The sequence below is a fragment of the Ornithorhynchus anatinus genome, chromosome 2 (assembly GCF_004115215.2).
Source record: "Ornithorhynchus anatinus isolate Pmale09 chromosome 2, mOrnAna1.pri.v4, whole genome shotgun sequence".
Classification (NCBI taxonomy): domain Eukaryota; kingdom Metazoa; phylum Chordata; class Mammalia; order Monotremata; family Ornithorhynchidae; genus Ornithorhynchus; species Ornithorhynchus anatinus.
Genome location: NC_041729.1, coordinates 51,394,505 through 51,416,635, shown reverse-complemented (window position 1 = coordinate 51,416,635; position 22,131 = coordinate 51,394,505). Strand labels below are relative to the sequence as shown.

The window sequence follows — 22,131 nt, the reverse complement described above, 5'->3', positions numbered from 1 at the left end:
TACAGTGCCCTGCACACAGTAAGCGCTCGACAAATCCGATAAATTGATTGATTCAATTCAGTCGTATTTATCGAGCGCTTACTATGTGCAAATTTCAGCATCCCTGGCTGTAGTGGGGAGCTGAGAAGGGGAAGGAGAAGGGGAAGCTGAGAATCAATTAAGCGGATTTATTGAATGCTTACTGTGAGCAGAGAGCACTGTATTAAGTACTTGGAATACTACGATGCAGCCAAGTTGGTAGACACGTTCCCCACCCACCGAGACCTTACAGTCTAGAGGAGTGGGTTCCTTGGGCACTCAGAGGCACACAAGTTCTGGAGTGGGGACCTGAATGTAGGTGATACCCTGAAGAGTCTGTCTGTTTTCCCCATTTCTCTTTAATTGGAGAAGTTAAATTCTCTTTAATCGAACCTGGGTCCTGGTTGGGACAAGAGAAGCTTCAGTGAGAAGGGAGTCGCAGGTTGTCAAATTCCATTGATATCTCATCTCATTCAGTCGTATTTATTGGATACTTACTGTGTTCAGAGCACTGAACTAAGTGCTGGGGAGAGTACGGTACAATAAATGGACACATTCCTTGCCCACAACAAGTTTACAGTCCTGAGGGGGACACAGACATTAATATAAATAATACAGATATGTAGATAAGTGCTGTGGGACTGGGAGGGGGATGAATAAAGGGAGTAAGGGTGATGCAGAAGGGAGAGGGAGAAGAAGAAAGGAAAGCTTAGTCAGGGAAGGTCTTGGAGTTGTGCCTTCAATAAGGCTTTGAAGGGGGGAGGAGTAATTTTCTGTTGGATATGAGGAGGGACGGCATTGCAGGCCAAAATAGCAATGTCACGCCCCTACCGTGCATCTTCCTTTAAACATTTCTGGTCACTCAGCTGGATTTAGGCTGTAATTAATCACAGTAGGTAATAGGCAATAAGATAAACCCGTTGCTTCTTTGATTTTCATTGACACAAGACTCAGAGTTTCCTTTAGCAAAACATCTGATTCTAATCAGTCTCTTTGCAGGTCCCAACATTCAACATGCAATTTTCCTTGGAATAACTTCATCTGGGACACACTCCACTATAAACATCAAAGACCTAATTACCATACCATTCAAGTGCTAAGAAATGTGAAGTCAGGGTGCATTCAAAGCAAAGTTCACTAAAGAGCACTTATTTATTTACATGAATCACTGTCTCCCCATCTAGAATGTAAGTTTGGAGTGGGCAGGAAATGTGTCTACCAAATCTGCTGCACTCTCCCAAATGCTTTTTGCAGTTCTCTGCACATAGTAAGTGCTCAGGAAATACCATTTATTGATCAATTGATTGATTGACTGGGGGTGGGGCGGGGGGAAGGGCAGGGTTAGAGTCACCTATGAAATGAAGAGGATTCTGGATATCAGGATGAAAACACCATTACACATTCAGGGACACACAAATTCTGGGTTTCCAACCGGAGAAACCCATGACTGTACTGAGAGACTTTAGTCAAAGTCACCTACTTTAGTCTCCTTATTGTAAGGGTATTGTTTACCTACATTATTATATCATGCAGTTTGGGTTTTGATCCTTCGGTCCCCAAAATGAAGCTAAAGGTACTAATGGTGCTTAGAAACCTGTGGACAAAAGCTTCTCAGTTAACAGAAAATCAGCAGTATGGTCTTCATTAGTATTCAGTGGATATGACCGCAATAATGGCTTAGTGGCGAGAGCACGGGCTTGGGAATAGAGGACATGGGTTCTAATCCTGCCTCTGCCACTTGACTACTGTGTGACTATGGGCAAGTCACTTACCTTCTCTGCGCATCAGTTACCTCATCTGTAAAATGGGGATTAAGACTGTGAGCTCCACGTGGGACGCTCTGATCTCCTTGTATCTACCCCAGCATTTATAATGGTGCTTGGAGCATTATAAGTGCTTAACAGGTACTATAATTATTATTAATCATAACTGAGATTTTTGTTCAGTGCTTGCTATGTCAAACTCTGGGGTAGATACAAGATAATCAAGGAAGACACAGTCCCTGTCCCACATGGGGCTCACAGTCTAAGCGGGAGGAAGAAGAGGTATGTAATCTCCAATTTTACAAATGAAGAAACTATGGCACAGAAGATTGACTTGCCCCAGGTCATACAACAGGTAAGTGGCAGAGCGGTGATCAGAACCCAGGTGTTTTGACTTCCAGGCCCCTTTTCAATAGGCCTTACTACTTCTCCAACCTGCCAGTGGCAAAACTATCACATCATGAAAAGTTATTTTCCCTCTGCACCTTACATCCTTCACCCTACAGCTAGAATAAGGCCTTGGTCATTCCCGAGAAGCTATGAAAACATTCAGTCAATCAATCAGTGTATTTATCGAGTGCTTACTGTGTGCAAAGCACTGTATTGAATGCTTGGGAGAATGCAATATAACAGAGTCGGGAGACATATTTCCTGCCTCCACGGAGTTTACAATCTAGGAAAGGGAGGCAGATGTTAAAATCAATTACAAATAGGGTCATTGGCAAAATATAAGGATATCTTCATAAGTGTTGTGGGGCTGGAGGTTGGAGGAGTATCAAAGTTCTTAAGGGGTTCAGATCCAAGGGAAACAGAGAGGAATAGTGGATAGAGCCTGGGCTGTCTGCTGTGTGACCTTGGGCAAGTCATTTTACTTCTCTGGGCCTCAGTTCCAACATCTGTAAAATGGGGATTAAGGCTGTGAGCGCCATATGGGATAGGGACCGTGTCCAACCTGATTAGCTTGTACCTTCCCCTGCACTTACTACAGTGACATTGTATTGTCTTATGCTGTCGAGTCATCTCTGATCCACAACGACTCCATGACACATCTCTCCCAGAATGTCCCTCCTCCATCTGCAATCGTTCTGGTAGTGGATCCGTAGAGTTTTCTTGGTAAAAATATGGAAATGGTTTACTATTGCTTCCTTCCTGCCAGTACACTTGAGTCTCCACCCTTGACTCTCTCCCATGCCGCTGCTGCCCAGCATAGGTGAGTTTTGACTTATAACAGATTGCCTTCCACTAGCTATCCACTGCCCAAGCTGCACATGGAATGGTTAGGCTTCAGCTTGACTCTCCCTCCCGGAGTCAAGACTGGTAAAGTACTGGAAACTCTCCAGGCGTGACCCTGAGAGAGGACGAAGACATAGTGAGCGCTTAAATTATTCTTGTTAACCATTCTCCTTCATTGTCTTATTATTATCCCAATGCATAGGCGATGCAAAGGAGAGGTTGTATACAGTGGGGAAATGAGTGGTTAGTTAGGGGAGGCCTCTTGGAGGAGAGGTGATTTTATTAAAGTTTAGAAAATGGGAAGAGTGGCAGTCGGTCAGATCTGAGCCGGGAAGAAGTTCCAGAACCGAGGGAGGAAGTGGACAATAGGTCAAAGCCAACAGGATCAAAGTACAGGGAGTAGGTTGGCATTAGAGGAGCAAAATATGCAGGCTGGATTGTAGTAAGAGATTAGGAAGGTTAGGTAGGAATGGAAGAACTGACTGAATGTCTTAAAGACAATCATAGGGAGTTTCTGTTTGATACAGAGGTGGATTGACAACGACAGGAAGTTTTTGAGAAGTGGGGAGATGTGGACTGAACTTTTTTTTGAAAGATGATCTGGGCAGTGAAATGAAATTTGGACTGGAGTGGGGAGAGGCAGGAGGCAGAGAGGTCAGCGAGGAAGCTGATGCAGTAATCGAAGAGGGAGAGAGGGTAAGTGCTTGGACAAGTGAAGTAGCAGTTTGGCAGGAGAGGAAGGGATGGCATCTAGAAATGTTGGGAGGGGGGGACAGACATCTGCTAACACTGAATATGTAATCTGAATGTGAGAGATGAGTTGAGGATGATGGCAAGGTTATTGCAAGGTGAAGCAAGGAGGATGCTGGTGGTGTCTACAGTCATGAGAAAGTCATGCTTTGGGTGGGAAGATGAGGAATTCTGTTTTGGACCTGTTAAGTTTGAGATATCCTGAGGGAAGGATGAGGACATTGGGTGGAATTATGCACTACTGGATTTCTCATTCGTTCGTTCGTTGGTTCATTCGTTCGTTCATTCATTCATTCCAAGGTATTCATTGAGCACTTACTGTGTGCAGAACACTGCACTAAGTGCTTGGGAGAGTACGGTCTAACAATAACCAGAAACATTCCCTGACCACAGGGAGCTTACAGTCTAGAGGGAGAGACAAAAATTGATATAAATAAATAACTGATATGTACATAAGCGTCTTGGGGCTGAGAGCAGGGATGAAAAAAAGGAGTAAATCAGGGTGACGCCGAAGGGAATGGGAGAAGAGGAAAGGAAAACTTAGTCAGGGAAGGCCTCTTGGAGATGTGTTGGTATTTGTTGGTATTTGTTAAGCGCTTACTATCTGCCGAGCACTGTTCTAAGCGCTGGGGTAGACACAGGGGAATCCAGTTGTCCCACGTGGGGCTCACAGTCTTCATCCCCATTTTACAGATGAGGTAACTGAGGCACCGAGAAGTTAAGTGACTTGCCCAAAGTCACACAGCTGACAAGTGGCTGAGCCGGGATTCGAACCCATGACCTCTGACTCCAAAGCCCATGCTCTTTCCACTGAGCCACGCTGCTTCTCTAATGTGTCATCATTAAGGCTTTGAAGCAGGGGGAGAGTAATTGTCTGTTGGATTCCCTCCTACTCTAGATGTTCCAGATGGGAATGGCTTCTTTTCTATTTGCTTCTTGGACTGTCCCAAAAGCTCTTCAGGAACTTAGTGATTTCCAAACTTGCTAAAACTTGCTGATTCAACGAACATGCAAGATTGTATCCCTGTGGGCACTAACCTTCGTCTACTTGCCGGTCTCCATATGTAACTCCTACATAATATCATTAAATGTTAATTTTGTTGAAGGTCAACATTCTCCTCAGCCTAAACAAATTAAAGTCAGCTTCTCTACCCAGTTTCTAGAGACTAGAACAATTAAATAAAAATTGTAAGGAAAACAACTTGGAATTATTTATCCCCGAAAACTCTCAGGGACGGTAACCCATTACTGTCATCCCGACTGATGAAATGTTAACAGCAAACTTTTCATCAGGAACATGTTAGTGCTCCGAAATGGTAAAAATGAAATGTCTCGAGAAACCGTTTGTTTTAATACATTAAAATCCATCTGTAAAACTGAAAATAAAAGTGTCTCCTACCTTATGTGGAGCATGGAAACTTTCCAAGCACGAAAAGCGTAAATTTAGGAGAAGCACCAGTAGTTAACCTTTTCATGGCTGTGGGAATTGTGCCATCATTGGTGCCAATGACACCTTTTTATGTTATTTGTCAGGCGCTTACTATGGGTCAAACACTGTTCTAAGCACGGGGATAGATACGAGATAATCAGGTCGGACACGATCCCTGTCCCACATGGGGCTCACCGTCTAAGTAAGAGGAAGAACGAGTATTTAATCCCCATTTTACAATTGGTGAAACTGAGTCACAGCGAAGTGAAGTGACTTATCTAAGGTCACACAGCAGGCAAGTGGCAGAGCCGGGATTAGATCCAATCCCTGTGCCTCCCAGGCCTGTGCTTTATCCACTAGGCCAGGATGCTTCCTCGGGGATCCGTATTGCAGAAATTGTTAAGCACTTACTATGTGCCAAACAATGTGCTGAGTGCCGGAGTAGATAGAAGCGTAATCAGATTGGACACAGTGCCCGTCCCACATAAGGCTCCCGTTTAAAGAGGGAGGGGGAATGGGTATTGAGGTCCCATTTTATAGGTGAGAAAACTGAGGCACAGAGAAGTTAAGTAACTTGCCAAGGTCAATGGCGGGTAAGTAGTGGAGCTGGGATTAGAACTCATGACCTCCGGTCCAACTACTGCCATCAAGTCACGCGGCTTCTCAAAGCCTATCCAGGCTCGTGGATGTGATTCAAGAAACCTACGGGAGTCCGACGATCCATTTGACACTGAGTGCATGTAAAGATGGTTGTTGACTTGAGGGCGCCAGTGTCTGTCGCGGTTTTTCAGTATGACTACGGGAGCCGTCTCCCGACTGCCACCTGCCAGACTCCCATTACCTCTCCCTCGTCCCCTGGCCTCTCCCGCCGGCTTGAAGGTGAGCTTCTCTTTGCCGCCGTTCTGCCCTCCCTGCTTGCATTTGCCCCGGTTCAGCTCACCATTCGGCAGCTGCCTCAGAATCCTGCTGTCAGTCATCCATCCATTTTCCTCAGGTGTTCTGCCCGGCAAATCCATTTTGCAGTGAGTGTTACTCTGATGCCAGTGCATCAAGTATCTGCGGTGGCCGTGTAAGTTACTCTCTTCTAAAATCCAAGGCAAAATTCCAGCCTCGCGGCCTTTTGAGCCGTAGGATTAGGCATTCTTATCGTTTCAAATGGTTGCACTGCTATCACCAAACTAAAAGCCGGGGTAGGGGGACTTATTCTTGTAAGAGTGAGCACGGGCCTGGGAGTCAGAAGGGCCTGGGTTCTGATCCCAGCTCTGCCAGCTGCTTGCTCTGTCACTTAGCTTTTCTGTGCCTCAGTTTCCTCAACTGTAAGATGGGGTTACCTGTTCTCCAGCCTACTTAGACTGTGAGCCCCAAGTGGGACAGGGACCGTGTCTGACCGACTTAACTTATACCTACCCCGGCACTTAGAACAGCGTAAGTGCTTAACAAATACCATAAAAAGGAGTGGTGTATATTGTCTATCCCCCTCTAGACTTTAAGCTCATTATAGGCAGAGAAAGCGTCTGCTAATTCTGTCGTATCCTCCGAAGCGCTTAGTACGACGCTCTGCATACAGTAAGTACTCGGTACATACCACTGATTGATTGATGTACTGATTACGTTCCAGGCTACGTGTTGTCGATCCTGCCCGGCCTGGATATCAGCCTACGGACTGCGAGGAAGCCTCTTCAGGAGCCAGAGGTGCCTTCGGACGTAAGGAAAAGCAATTTGGTCATTATCACGGCTTTGTAGATCTTTAGTGTGGTTTGAAGCTTGGTGTGTCGTTGTGACTAATGCCTGTCTCCCATTTATGGGTTTTTCCCATCACTTTTCAACTTGGATTACTCCCGCATTGGCAGATAGTTCCTGGCATAACCCATCACAGCTGCAAACCCACTAGGGCTGAACTAGCAAAACTCAACCCCTGTTGGGAGGGAAAGTTTTTTCATGACAAAGATTCCAAAAAATATTTCTCTTCCCTTAATCCCTGTGTCTCCCTCCACCATTCCAAATTCTGTCCGAAAAGATTCTGTCTAGGATTTTGCCAGTAATCAATAAATTAATGGCATTTAGAGCCCGAGCTTGGGAGTTAGAGGTCATGGGTTCGAATTCCCGCTCCGCCCCTTGTCAGCTGTGTGACTGTGGGCAAATCACTTAACTTCTCTGTGCCTCAGTTCCCTCATCTGTAAAATGGGGATTAACTGTGAGCCCCATGTGGGACAACCTCATTACCCTGTATCCACCTCAGCGCTTAGAACAGTGCTCTGCACATAGTAAGCGCTTAACAAATACCAGCATTATTATTATTATTATTAATTGAGTGGTTACTATGTGCAGAGTACTGTACTAACCCCTTCAGAGAGTACAAACCAATAGAACTGGTAGACACATTCCCTTTCTATAACAAACTTACAGTCTAGAGGAGCAGTCACATAGAAGTGTCGTCTTTGAATGCACAGGAGAGCATTATGAGAAATGTTCTTATGCTGTCTTCCTTCCTCCCTTTCTCCGTCTTCTCTCTTTTCTCTACAAAATCTTTCCATGGCAGAGGAGGGGAGCAGACAGAATTTGGAAGTGAATCTGTATCTAAATAGACAAAATGAAGTGGAAAGTCTAGACAATTAATTGGATGATTCAATCCAACAAATTTTCTACAGAAGAAAAAACAGTTGGTTTTTTTTTTAAGCCCTAACTTCCCAAATGAGCTGTTCACATTGACAAATGTGCCCAAACATTTTTGTTTCTCCATTTGGTTTTGCCCTTAATATAATCTCATTTAATTACAAAGAACTGAATGGGGTTATTTTTTTTTAAAGATGGTTCGTGTGATATCACTAAATACAAATGTTTAAAGTCCATGAGAAAGCACCGTAAACCAGTGATTCTCCCCATTTTTAAGGTGAAACATTGGAGCCGATTTTATCTGTGGATTTGGACAGTAGAAAAAAAAAATTGAGTCCAAGGTGCAGTCTTTGATTAGAAATGGACATTTTTTGCCCAGATCTGTTCTGCATTTTTGGGGGGGGGGGGGGGGTGGGCAGAAGCAACCAAGGAACCAATTAGTGGTATTTATTGAGGACTTACTTTGTGTAGAACAGTGTACTAACTCCTTGGTAGAGCACAGGAGAGCTAGTGGACATGATCCTGGTCCTCAAGGAGTAGTCAGTCACTCAAAACCTCACAGAGGACTTATTAAATGTGCTATGAGAGGTAGACTGGCTTTCCACCCTGAGGTGGGAAAAAGTTTTTCCTCCCTCCCGTTCCATATGATGTCATCCAGTTGTCCACCCAAACCTCGAACCCAGGAGGTTCTCTGGAGGGATTCCTGACCCCACCCTGTCTCCAGACCCACAGACACTTCTACAGATACGAGCTTGCTGTCTAGAGGGACACTCGTAATTCTTTTCCATGTTTCTCTCCTGTGCTAGACTTTGAGGGCAGGGATAGTGCCTTCTTACTTAGAATAGTGCTCTGCACACAGTAAGTGATCCATAATTCCACTGATTGATTGATTGATTGCTCCCTGAGGCAGCTGGCACATTCATTCATTCAATAGTATTTATTGAGCGCTTACTATGTGCAGAGCACTGTACTAAGTGGTTGGAATGTACAATTCGGCAACAGATAGAGACAATCCCTGCCCAATGACGGGCTCACAGTCTAATCGGGGGAGACAGACGGACAAAAACAAGACAACGTATCATGATAAATAGAATCAAGGGAATGGACACCTCATTAACAAAATAAATAGGGTCATAAAAATATATACAAATGAGCACAGTACTGAGGCGAGGGAAGGGAGAGGGGGAGGAGCAGAGGGAAAGGGGGGCTTAGCTGAGGGGAGGTGAAGGGGGGAAGGAGGAGGCAGCAGAGGGAAGAGGAGGAGCAGAGAAGGAACAGAGGGAGCAGAGGGAAAAGGGGTAGCTCAGTCTGGGAAGGCCTCTTGGAGGAGGTGAGCTCTAAGTAGGGCTTTGAAGAGGAGAAGAGAGTTAGTTTGGCAGAGGTGAGGAGGGAGGGCATTCCAGGACAGTAGGAAGACGTGGGCCAGGGGTCGACGGCGGGATAGGCGTGAACGGGGGACGGTGAGGAGGTGAGCGGCAGAGGAGCGGAGTGTGCGGGGTGGGCGGTAGAAAGAGAGAAGGGAGGTGAGGTCACTCATTCACTGTCTAATGCTGGTAGATAGTCAACAATATCAAGAGGCCTTCCTTTCAGGGTTGAGCAGCAAACTCGAGCTCTAGAGTTCAGCCCACCCGGTTTTCCCGATGCACCCAGGAAGGCCTGTCCTAGATTCAGTCTGTCGGACATGCAAATGAGCTAAAGATGGATTTCCCGGACAGATCTATAGACGGGACAAAATCAGCGCTACCCTCGATCAGCTGCTCATCGCGGAAGACAAGTCACCCACCTCAAGTTTGCACTTGTTTGAGGGGCAGGTGGTTTCAGCGGGACACTGAACGGAAAGTCAGGTGAAGAACCCAAGATGGAACAAAACAGTCCGTCCACTGGAGACTGCACAAATCTCACGGTAAGTTAATGAGAGATCTTACAGCCCACGTAGACAGGTACATATCCAGAGGAGAGTTGGGTGAGTTAGCCAAGAGATAGAGACCCCCTAGGGATATCGGCATCACATTTAGAAGTCACAAAGGCAGCGTGAAAGTCTGTTGGGCTTTTTGCATGGAAAAGTTCCACAAAAGTCTGCATTTTCTCTTTTCCATTCAAGCCCTATTTTTTCCCTCTCCTTTTTCTGCCTTTCTCCAAGGCTCTTCCACTGTAAGGATTGCATGTCTCTCACCACAGATCAACAAATGAATGACTCCTTTGTAGTGCTGTAGCCTTAAAGCACAATGGATTAGGTCTGACCTATAGCAATGGAGCCCTGTTTATTATTATTATTATTAATATTATTTATTAAAAACATACCATGTGCCAGGCACTGTACTAAGCACTGGGTTACATACAAGCTAATCACGTTGGACACAGTCCCTTTCCCCTCTGGGTTCACAGTCTTAATCTCCATTTTACAGATGGGGTAACTGAGGTGCAGAGAAGTGAAGTGACTTGCTCAAGGTCACAAAGCAGATAGGTGAGGGAGCCAGGATTAGAACTCAGGTCCTTCTGACTTCCAGGGCCATGCTATATCCACTAGGCCACGCTTATTATTATTATCATATCTGTTAAGTGCTTACTCTGGGTCGAGCACAGTTCTAAGTACTGGGGCAGATACAGGTTAATCAGGTAAGACACTGTCCTGTCCCACTTGGGCCTCCCAGGCCAAGTAGAAGGGAGGAGGATTTAAACTCCTTTTTACAGTTGAGAAAGTGGAGGCACAGAGGAGTGAAGTGACTTGCCCAAGGTCACACAGCAAGCAGTTGGTAGAGCTGGGATTAGAACTCAGGTCCTCATACTCTCAGGCCCGTGCTCTTTCCACTAGGCCATTCTGCTGTGCATGGGATTCTTCCCAGTGTGGTGGCTTACCATCCTATGCCACAGCCTTTGTCAGTGGGAATGTGAACCAGTTGTGAAATGTGCTTCAAGATAAATAATAATTGTGGTACAAATTAAGCTCTTACTATGTGGCCGGCACTGTGGTCGGTGCTAGGGTAGGTGCGATGTAATCAGGTCGGACACATTCACTGTCCCACACTGGGGGCAGTTTTATTGTGAGAGAGCAGGATTTTGTACCATTTCAAGCCTCATGAAAGCATAGAAAATATTTCACCTAAACATGGCTTTGAGATTTCTGTAATACCATGTACTAGATTAAATATTTCTGTGTTAGTCACTTTTCAGCGTCTTTGCATTTAGCCTCCATTTTGATCCGATGAAAGCAATACACTCCAGTTGGATGCGAAAGGGATTTTCCAAGCTGGGTTCTAAGATCATTTAGCTAACTCTGCGGCATCCATTGAAAAGATCCACTTTTCTTTAAATCAGAAATAGAGCGCAGTGCAGACATCTCCAGAGGAGTCATGGAGGGGCTGTCTATACTCAGGAGAGAAGAAAATTTGTGGAATGAAAGGAATTTAGCAGTGTGGAGCCGTCTTGGGGTACAGCTGCTCAAGTGAAAATTTGCTGCCCCAAACCCTTTTTCATATTTCGCCATCACTGACCTGGCACAAGATTTTGTTTTCTGCACTGAGTATCAAATGCTAATTTTCAAAGTTTCAGCTGAATGTTTGCATGGATGCTGGCACATCTAATGTTTGACACATTTGGTCATAAACAAAGTAGCAGATGCTACTTTATCTACATGCAGTAGTTCATTAAAGAACATCTCTTTTCTTTTCATTTTGAATGTTAACTCTTTATTATATTCATTAAAGCAAATTAATAGAAACATCGTGCCCTAAGGAAAGTAGGGTTGAGTGTACAATACCCCTACATCTTATTGATCCCATTTATGGTGAGATACAATTAGGGTTTAAATTTCTGGTTCCAAAGAATCAAAAACAGCTTGCTTTGAGTTGGGCTAGCTTCCTGGAATGTGATTTTTACTGTGGTCATAAAGAAATGACAGTAAAAATGCATCCATTTGTGAGTTTATTACTAAAATGTGCCTAGTTCACAAAGATAGATTTGACATTGTGTTTTACTTTAATTTGGGTGCTATGACATAGAAGGAATCATAATAATAATATTATTAAGCACTTACAATGGGCCCAGCACTGTGCTAAACTCTAGGATAGAAATGAGATAATAAAACCAGGTATAATCTTTGCCCTACATGGAGATCATAGAATAAGAAGGAAGGAGAACAGAAACAGATATCGTACTCCACTATGGCCTAGAGAAGTAGAGTGGCCTAATGGGTAGAGCTGGGCCTCGGAGTCGGAAGGACTGGGTTCTAATCCTGGCTCTGCCACATGTCTACTGTGTGACCTTGGGTGAGTCACTTCACTTCTCTGTGCCTCAGATATCTCGTCTTTAAAATGGGGGTCAAGACTGTGAGCCCCATGTGGCACAGGGACTCCGTCCAAACCGATTTGCTTGTACCCACCCCAGCACTTAATGCAGTGCCTGGCACACAATAAGTGCTTCACAAATACCCATTATTATTATTATTTCCATTTGATAGATGAGGAAATTGAGGCCATGAGAGGTTAAAGTGAAATGCCCAAGGTCACCCAACAGGCAAAAGGTAGAGATGGGATGAAAATCCAGCCCTCCAGTGCTGTGCTCTTTCCACCAGACTATGCTGTCTCCCATGCATTTGTTTTTTTCATAATAAAGTGATGATAGAATTGACATATCAAATTTTTATGTGAAGAGAGGAAAGTTGGTGGGAACAAAATTAAGGAAAAGGTCGAGCTGTGGAGAGAGGCAGAAACATAAACTCCGCTGAGGGATTGGTCCATTTTCCATGATCAAGAAGTGGTATTATCTATTGCTATGCTATTTACCCAGGTTGGGCTCTAAGATGAAGATTTTCACCGGGCAAACTAAATGTTCCAGTTTGACCTTGAGAAGCAGCCTCGAGGGTTGTTTTGGGAACAAGTTAAAAGAATAAAAGTTGCAGCTGCCCTTCATTCCCCTTCTTTATTGCATTGGATTCTTTGCTCTTTCTTGATGATACTTAGGGGGAAATCAGTCACTTGAGCATGGTGTGTGACACAGGTAACATCTGCTCAGGCTTAAAGGTTTGGAATACAGATAGAATGTTCTCTGGCTCTTCAGCAACAGGACGGGAAGTGGCATTTGCGTCTTTAAAATACTGCCAGTGGCCTAAACATTCATTACAATTTCATATTAAAATCAAGTAGTGTTGATTTGCAATCATATTTGAAACAAGACAGATGAACAGATGAGTTTATTTTTTGTTCAAATGGTGTTTGATAAGCATCAGTTGGTGTCCCACATGGGGCTCACAGTCTATGTATGTAAGAGGGAGAACAGTGGAATCCTCATTTTGCACTTGAGGAAACTGAGGCACAGAGAAGTTAAGTGACTTGCCCAAGTTCCTACAGCAGGCAAATGGTAGAGCAAGGATTAGAACCCAGGTCTGGTGGTTCCCAGGCCCGTGCTTTATCCACTAGGCCACCCTGCTTTCCCAAATGAGTTCTCATTCCTATTCTGAATATCTCTACACATTACCCAGCTAGAACCTTAAGTGCACGATGTGGTTGGAAAAGTCCATTAATTTTACAAAGGTATATGACATTCTTATATTTTAAATAAATTGGAAAAATAAAAAGTAACCTATCAATTGTGTAAAAAGATCTCATTACAGTAGTAGAATTTGTACTAGCTAATGTTATATTTGTTTTACAGGGAAATTAATTGCATATTTCTAGGTCTTGAAAGGAGCTTCAGACTATAAAAGACTGTCCAGCACTGAGGAAAAATAGTCGAGACCAGAATGCATTGTAAAATGCTGTGTTTATGTGGTGACATCAGTGAAATCTATTTTTGTTATTTAGATTCTGAAAGGTAAAGATATCTCTTATCTGGAGAATTGAGCCAGATTTTCCATAGGATAGGAACTTGGGAAACCTTTTTTTTTCTCCTTTTGACCACTCGGGACCATTTTGTCTTCAGAAAAGAAGCCCCACAGAAGGGATTTCAGCTCTCAATTTACTACCAGAGAGCAGCTTATTTATTCACTAGGGGTATCTCTGGATTTCTCTGTTTCGTCTGTATTTATGATGATAAATTGCTGCTATTATGTACAGTGGATTGGTGGCCTTAGAGATCACTGGAAGAAGTTACTTTCCCAGTACTTTGAGATAGATTGGAAGAAAGAGTTGGTGTAGGGCTTGTGGAGAAGTGGGAGGTTGAGGCGGGAATTGGATTGTTCAGAACCACACTGGAGACAGGAAGGGAGCCCGGGAGAGGATCAACCCGAGTAACGTTTCTGATGGAGACAGAAGAGCTCTTGGATGCAGAGCAGAAAGGTCTCTGAACCCCCATTTCACAATGGGCTCTTTCAGGTTGACAAGATATGGGCAGACTCACCCTGCCTTCCGTTCTGTAGCATCTTCTACACTTCTGGCAGCCAAAACAGGCCAACTGCCGGTTATCCTTTCAAACATTTATTGAAAGGAACAACTCGATATTTCACAACCGTGGGATCCCGTGGGAGAAGGAGGCTTGCCTGGGTAGGGGTCTCACAGTCCTTCTGTTAGCAAAGTCCTGGCCTCTCTCACCTTTGTGTGGAATGATTGCCACTGGGTCAGGTGGAGAAAAAGAGGCACAGCCAGGTAAAAAGGCTTGGCTAAGAGCACCCAGGGTTTGATTCAATGGCCCAGCCAGTGAGAGAAGGCAGGTGTCCCCATTTCTCAATTCAACTCTTAGTTCAGGACAGAGCTGGCTGTTCCCCTGGGATATCGGGGAAACTTCCAGTGGGTCAATATTCTCAGTGTGTTTGGCGCCGGGAGACTGACAAAAATTCCTTTCTTTCCATCTGCTGCTCTAACTGGCTCTGAGCAGCTCCTTCTTTGCTTGGATCCAAGTAGGAGAATGTTGTGGGCAAGGATCTTCTGCTCCTCAATCCTCTCCCCGCCCCACACCCTTCCCACCCCACCTCCAAGCAAACATTCATGCCAGAACTTCCCAGTCAGAATTTTGGAGGCTGTCCAGCCCTGGTGTAACAACTATTTGGCCCCCTCCTTCCCTGGGGCCCTTTCTATCACCTCCTCAACATTAAGGAATGACTCCGCTCTCAGGAGAAAAAGAACTGGTACAATGTGGCACATTACAGTCTCACCCCCCCCACACCACCACTTCGAAGTGAATTATAGCAGCTGGTTTGTACAGTGGTATTTTTGCAACCACACATAAGGCTAAAAAATGATTCTTTTTAATGTGCTAAAATTGTCATCAAGATCACCAGTCGGCCAGAAAAGGGAAGGAAGCAGAGAGGAAGGCTGGAAGAGCAAATACTCAGCCAAACCAGCTGGCTACAGACCCCTGGGATCCCCCCACCTCAGGGAGGGACATCCTGGGGTCTGGGGGTGGTGCAGAGAGGAACAGGGAGGAAGATCGTTGAGATGCAAAGCAATAAAGCAGTTTCCTGGCCACTGGCCTGGGAAAGAAAACTTGCACGGCATCACGATGCCAATGGGGTGCTTTCTTCCAAATTGAGTGTGGATTCCAATGGAAAGCAGAGGCCCACTTTCCTTTCTTGCTCAGAACATCCCTTTCACATCAATCGAGCATCATGACCGTGATCCCGTTACTGGGCAGAGATGGTCTCAGTTGCCGAATTGTACGTTCCAAGCGCTTAGTACAGTGCTCTGCACACGGTAAGCACTCAAAAAATACAGTTGAATAAATGAACGAACACTGTCCTGCGTGAAGTGCCCAATACCCACATACTTTGCCCACAGGCCTTATCACCTGAATGATCAACCAGTCCATCAGGGGTATTTACTGACTATTTTCTGTGTGCATAATACTGAATTAAGCACTTGGGAAAGTAGAGTATGATACAGTTGGTATTCTTGACTCCTGCCCTCAAGGAGCTTACTAATGATGAGTGTCTTTGGCAGCCTGACTAAATTCAGATCACTTGCAATGTGTACAAGTCTCCCGAGCCATCCGAAGAAGGGCACCAGGGTTTGCTGTATCAATGTCTTTCAAGAACAGACCCAGGCTGGTGAATTCTTGTGACACCTCACCAACCCGTTCTCCCGCAGGTAGAGTAATCTCTCCAAAGTGGCCTAGTGGACAGAGCACGAGCTTGGGAGCCAGAAGGACCTGGCTTCTATTCCCTGCTCTTCCACTTGTCTGCGGTGTGATCTTGGGCAAATCACTTAACTTCTCTGCGTCAGAAGTAGCATGGCGTAGTGGATAGAGCACAGACCTGGGAGTCAGAAGGTTGTGGGTTCTAATCCTGGCTCTGCCACTTGTCTGCTGTGTGACTTTGGGCAAGTCACTTCACTTATCTGTGCCTCAGTTACCTCATGTGTAAAATGGGGAGTGAGACTGTGAGCCCCAATTTGCTTGTATTCACCCCAGCGTTTAGTACAGTGCCTGGTACATAGTAAGTGCTTAACAAATACCGTAATTTTTATTATTATTATTATTATTAACTCAGATGGAAGATTGGGAGCACCATGTGGGACATGGACTGTGTCAACCCGATTAGCTTATAACTCCCCCAGCTGGTATAGTGGTATAGCAGGTACCATTAAAAAACAAAATAACTTGGCCTATTGGAAAGATCACAAGCCGGTAGACAGAGGACTTGGATTCTAATCCTGGCTCTTCCACTCCCCAGCTGGGTGACCTTGAGCGAGTCACTTAGCTTATCTGTGCCTCAGTTTCCTCAACTGTAAAATGAGGATGAAATACCTGTTCTCTCTCCTACTTAGCCTGGGAGCCCCATGTGAGGCAGGGACGGTGTCTGACCTGATTATCTTGAATCTACCCCAGTGCTTAGCACAGTGCTTGACAGATGGTAAAGACTCAAAAATATACCGTTATTATTATTACAAAATCACTGGCTATGCTCACCAGGGACGCTGACGTGGAGTCAGCTGGGAACGGCCTATGTTCCCTGCCGTGTTGGAGTCTCCCACGTCCACAGCAACACTGCCAGCAGTGTCATCTTTGAATTCAAAATGCAATAAATAGCTAAGACAGAACACTGTCAGCGCACCCAACATGCATAAAAATCAGGAGCTTTCTAGGGCAAAATGGAACCCTTCGCCATCATTAATTCTGGGTGTGATGAGGCCTCGGCGTTTGGGCGTTGGAACACGGAACGCTGTATTTTCAATATAGACTGGATCTAGGAAGAGCGCTTGAACAAGGCAGATCTGTAGAAGTCACTGTGGTGGAGGTCCAGGTTCATTTAAAACCAAGGGTTGGGAGGAGGCGGAAACTTGAATTTCACTTGGACATCCAATCAACAGTGTTTATTGAGCTTTACCGGGTGAGAACTTGAGAGAGTTCAATATAGTTAACAGACATAATCCTTGCCCTCGGGGAATTTACAGTGTAGTAGGGAGAAAGGCACAAAAATAAATTTCGAGTAGGAGGGAGCAATAAATTCTAAAGATATGTACATGTGGGCAGTGTAGGTGTCCAAGTGCTGGAGTGATATCTGTGGGGGACATAGTTTGGGGAGATGAGAGATTAATCAGGGAAAGCCTCTTGGAGGAGGTGTGATTTCAGAAAAACTTTGAAGATGGGGAGGACGGTGGTCTGCCAGATGTGAAAAGGAAGGGAGTTGCAGGGAGGGACAAGAGAGGTGAAAACAACGGCCAGGGAGTAGGATGTTTTGAGAAGAATGAACCTTGTAACGTGGGTTATAGTAAGAGAAATCAATTAATCTATCAGTCTGATATTTATTGAGTACTTACTGTGTGCAGAACACTGTACTAGGCATTTGGGAGAGTGTAATACAATAATGTTGGGCAAAACAATCCCTGCCCACAAAGAGCTTACAGTCTAAAGGGAAGGCAGACATTAAAATAAACGCAGTTAGGGGAAATAGTAGGGCATAAGGATATTTACATAAGTGCTGTAGGGCTGAGGGTGGGTAAATATCAAGTGGTTAATAATAATAATAATAATAATGTTAGTATTTGTTAAGTGCTTACTATGTGCAGAGCACTGTTCTAAGCGCTGGGGGAGATACAGGGTAATCAGTTGTCCCACATGAAGCTCACAGACGTGAGGCTCACAGACTTCATCCTCATTTTACAGATGAGGGAACCGAGGCACTGAGAAGTGAAGTGACTTGCCCACAGTCACACAGCTGCCAAGTGCAGAATGAGGATTCGAACTCATGACCTCTGACTCCCAAGCCCGTGCTCTTTCCACCGAGCCACACTGCTTAATCACTTGATACAGATCCAGGGCATAGAGGGTGCAGAAGGAAGAGCGAGAAGGGGAAATGTGCGAGAAGGAGGAAATGAGGATATAGGGAATGCCTCTTGGAGATGTAATTTTGGTATGGCCTTGCAGGTGGAGAGTGTGTGATAGACTGTCTAATATGAAGGAGGCGGGAGTTCTAGGCCAGAAGGAAGATGTGGGCCAGGGGCTGGTAGCAAGATAAACCAAATCAACATAAAGCAAGAAGGGTGGCAATAGAGGAGCGAAGTAAGCAGTCTGGGCTGTAGTGGGAAATCAGCGAGAAGGTAGGAAAGGGAGAGCTGATTGAGTGCCTCAAAGCCACTGATAAATAATTTATGTTTGATGGGAAGGTGGTTGGGCAACTAGTTAAGTTTTGGGGGTTTTTTTGAGGAGGGGGGAGATATGGACTGAACTTTTTTTTTAATAAAATGATCTGGATTGCAAAATGGCGTACTGACCGTAGCAGGGAGACACAGTGAGGTCAGGAGGCCGTTGCAGTTGTCAAAATGGGATACGATAATTGTCTGGATCAACATGGTAGCAGTTTGGATGGAAAGAAAAGGTGGATTCTAGAGATGTTGTGAGGGGAGAACCAGTAGGATTTCACTGATTACATTGTATCTACCCCAGCGCTTAGAACAGTGTTTGACATATAGTAAGCCCTTAACAAATACCGTTATTAGTATTATTATTATGACTGATTGAATTCTCCTGATGACCTTTCCCCTGTCTGCTGCCTCTCACTCCTCAACTCCATCGACTTCCTGCCCCACCCTACCTTACCCCCTCACCAACCCCAAGAGGGGTAGGACGGGGCTTGGATGGGAGTGAGCTGAGAGAGGCCAGAACTGGGGGAAGGAGGGGAAGGAGTTGCTGGGAAGGAAGTTCAGGGATGGGGTGATTAGAGGGAGGGGATTGAGAGGACATGGAGAGGTCAGAGTGGTTTAAGAAAAGTGTTCTGTGATTCACGCAAGTACTTTAGGGGATAAGAAGGGACAACCCTGCAGTTCCCAGCCAGGGGGAATCTTTCAAGGGTGAATAGGCAGATGTTGACATGTCATCAGTAGCTGTGTTGATGTGTAATGTCCAGGGCTGAGGCCTCATGTAGCCTTGGGAAAGCTCGTGACTGTAAGCCACTGCCCGGCTTCTGAGTCACGAGGTGAAATTCTGCTCCTCCAGTCACAGCTCTCTACTGACTTTTGTTTTTGTTTTGTACATTGTGTATTTGTCTTCGTTCCTTATGCTGTTCTAATGTTTCAGTGCTCTTGATGTATCTATCTCCTGTCCTCTACTCTTCCCCCTCTATAATCATGGATCGTGAGCCCATTGTGGAGGGGGCCCAAGTCTAATTCCCACCTGTGTACTCTTTTTCGTTCGGTCGTATTTATTGAGCACTTACTGTGTGCAGAGCACTGTATGGCCGCTAACCTCCTCACTGTGCTTCGTTCTCTCCTGTCCCACGTCTACCCCTGGCCCACAACCTCTCACCTGGAATGCCCTCCCTCCTCACATCCACCAAACTAACTCTCTTCCCCTCTTCAAAGCCTTACTGAGAGCTCACCTCCTCCAGGAGGCCTTCCCAGGGTGAACCCTCCCTTTCCCTCTGCTCCTCTTCCCCTCCCCATCGCCCCTACTCCCTCCCTCTGCTCTACCCCCTTCCCCACCCCACAGCACTTGTGTATATTTACATAAATTATTTATTACTCTATCTTATTCATGATGTGTACATATCTATGATTCTATTTATTTTGATGGTATTGATGCCTTTCTACCTGTTTCGTTGTCTGTCTCCCTCTTCTAGACCGGGAGCCCGTTGTTGGGTAGGGATTGTCTCTATCTGTTGCCGAATTGTACTTTCCAAGAGCGTAGTACAGTGCCCTGCACTCAGTGAGTACTCAATAAATATGATCGAATGAATTGAACGAATGAATGCTAAGCACTTGGAAAGTACAGCCCTCTTTTCCAGTGCTTAGTAGAGTGTCCTGCACACAATAAGTGCTTGAGAAATATTATTACTACTAATACTACTGAGTGATCTGCCGTGAATTGTATTCAGGCAGGGTGAGGCCCAAGTTGATGAAGAAAATCTAGCTTTCCCTACCCAGTAAGCAGCAAACCATCTCCCCCTTGAGGGTATATTTCCAGCTAGTCTTACCTCTGGAAGATCTCCTGCCTCAGGGCTGTGGGAGGAAGAGTGAAGAGGAGTTTCTACTTGATGTGGAGAAGGAAGGGGAACCATTGGAGGTTTCGGAGGGGTGGGTTGATATATGCAGAATGATGTTTTAGAAAATTCTTCCTGGAAGCAGAGTGAAATGGGGCCTGGAAAGGGGAGAAACTGAAGGCAGGGAAATCAGTGAAGAGGCTGATGCAGTAGTCAAGGCAGTCGAGTTCCCGGACCAGCCTGGTGGCAGTTTGGATGGAGAGGAAGGGATGGATCCCCGAGATGCTGTAGAGAATAGCTGACAAGATTTGGTGAAAGACAGACTATGAGTATTAAAAGAGAGGGAAGAGTTGAGGAGAATGCCAAGGTTATGAGCTTGAGAGATGGGGAAAATGATGGTGCTTTCAATTTTCGAAACACAAGGGTTTACTGAGAGTTTGGGACCAGTCTAAAGGCCTTTGGGAACAGATTCAATAGTATTTATTGAGCACTTACTATGTGCAGAGCACGGTACTAAGCGCTTGGAATGTACAAATCGGTAACAGATAGAGACAGTCCCTGCCTGCCCTGTGACGGGCTTACAGTCTAATCGGGGGAGACAGACAGATAAGAACAATGGCAATAAATAGAATGAACGGGATGAACATCTCATGAAAACAATAGCAAATAAATAGAATCAAGGTGATGTACATCTCATTAACAAAATAAATAGGGTCCTGAAAATATATACAGTTGAAGATGTTATCTTAAAGTGGAAGTGGGAACTTCTGAAGTCTGTTGAAAGCACAGTAACCTGCCTTTGTGTTTGATGGGGGTGGCTGATCTTGAAGTTTGTTTTAGAGTTCTGTAAAAAAAATGTTCTAATACCAGTATCTTAGTCCCTTCCAGGCTAAAGTGTAATGTGACTGAAAACCCTTCCCAATATGTTGCTCTTACTCCACTTCTAGCGCTCAGGTAGCAAGTTAGAAGCCACCAAAGGATTTGGGAAGCTCTCCTGAGTCCACCATGGGCTGTGTGCCACCCTTTAGCCTAAAGCCAATTGATGTACTGATTGTGTACAGCTAACAACACTGGTGTAGTATCTTTGGGCAGAGAGATCCCACAATGGATGGCTCTCTTTGCTTTCTTTAATCTTTCTTCATCAAGGTGCTGCTGCTTGTAAAGTCTCTGAAGTCCTGTGACTTTTTCTCAGCCCCTGTATCTTGAGAAAAATCTAGGCAGTCATTTTAGTTGTCCCAATCTGCTTGCAAATCCGATCTTGACACTGATGAGACTGCTCACAAAGCTAGATGTGACATCAGTGTCACCCATGAGCCATTAAATCCATTGTGTAGCATCAACGAGCATTGACTGGCAAGACAGAATCACCAAAGCGTGGCCCTAGGAAGAATCCAGCGGGTCAGCATGGGAGTAATATTCACAGTGTGACAGTTCTCTGGGCTGGACTTGACCAGGAGATTAAAGATGACTACAGGCCTCAAACAGCTGCTCTGAGGTGAGTATAAAAGAGGTATCACCAGGCAGGCAGAAGAAATGCCATTAGAAGTAAAAAGAAATCTTTACCTGCAACAAGGCAGCTGTGAATAATAATAGCAATAATAATAATAACAATAGTCAAGTTCTTACTATGTGCCAAGGACTATGCTAAACACTGGGGTAGATGCAATAAAATCAGATCACACACGATCCCTGTCCCACATGGAGCTCACACACAGTCCAAGGAGAAGGGAGAACAGCTATTTAGTCCCCATTTTAGAGATGAGGTAATGAGGCACAGAGAATTGACTTGCCCAAGGTCACCCAGTAGACAAGGAGGGGAACTGGAATTAGAACTCAGGTCTGCTGACTCCCAGGCTCGTGCTCTGTCTACTAGGTCTTTGGACCATAGGTCAACTGGGCACACTGCAAGTAGGATCTGGGTGGCTTGTTTTGAGCAGAAGCAGAACGCAGTAGGTGACTTTCAGGCAGTACTATCGACTACA

At 45.1% G+C, this 22,131-nt stretch overlaps 1 long non-coding RNA gene across 4 annotated transcripts in view; it reads left to right on the top strand.

Annotated features, from left to right (window-relative positions):
- The window catches only part of LOC114805899, a 64,218-nt gene that overhangs the window by 20,174 nt on the left and 21,913 nt on the right, over positions 1 to 22,131 (top strand). For all 4 annotated transcript variants that reach the window (XR_005659761.1, XR_005659759.1, XR_005659760.1 and 1 more), the window contains 2 exons: positions 6,812 to 6,897; positions 9,522 to 9,709. This is a non-coding gene — a long non-coding RNA (uncharacterized LOC114805899). The remainder of the gene's footprint in view (positions 1 to 6,811; positions 6,898 to 9,521; positions 9,710 to 22,131) is intronic.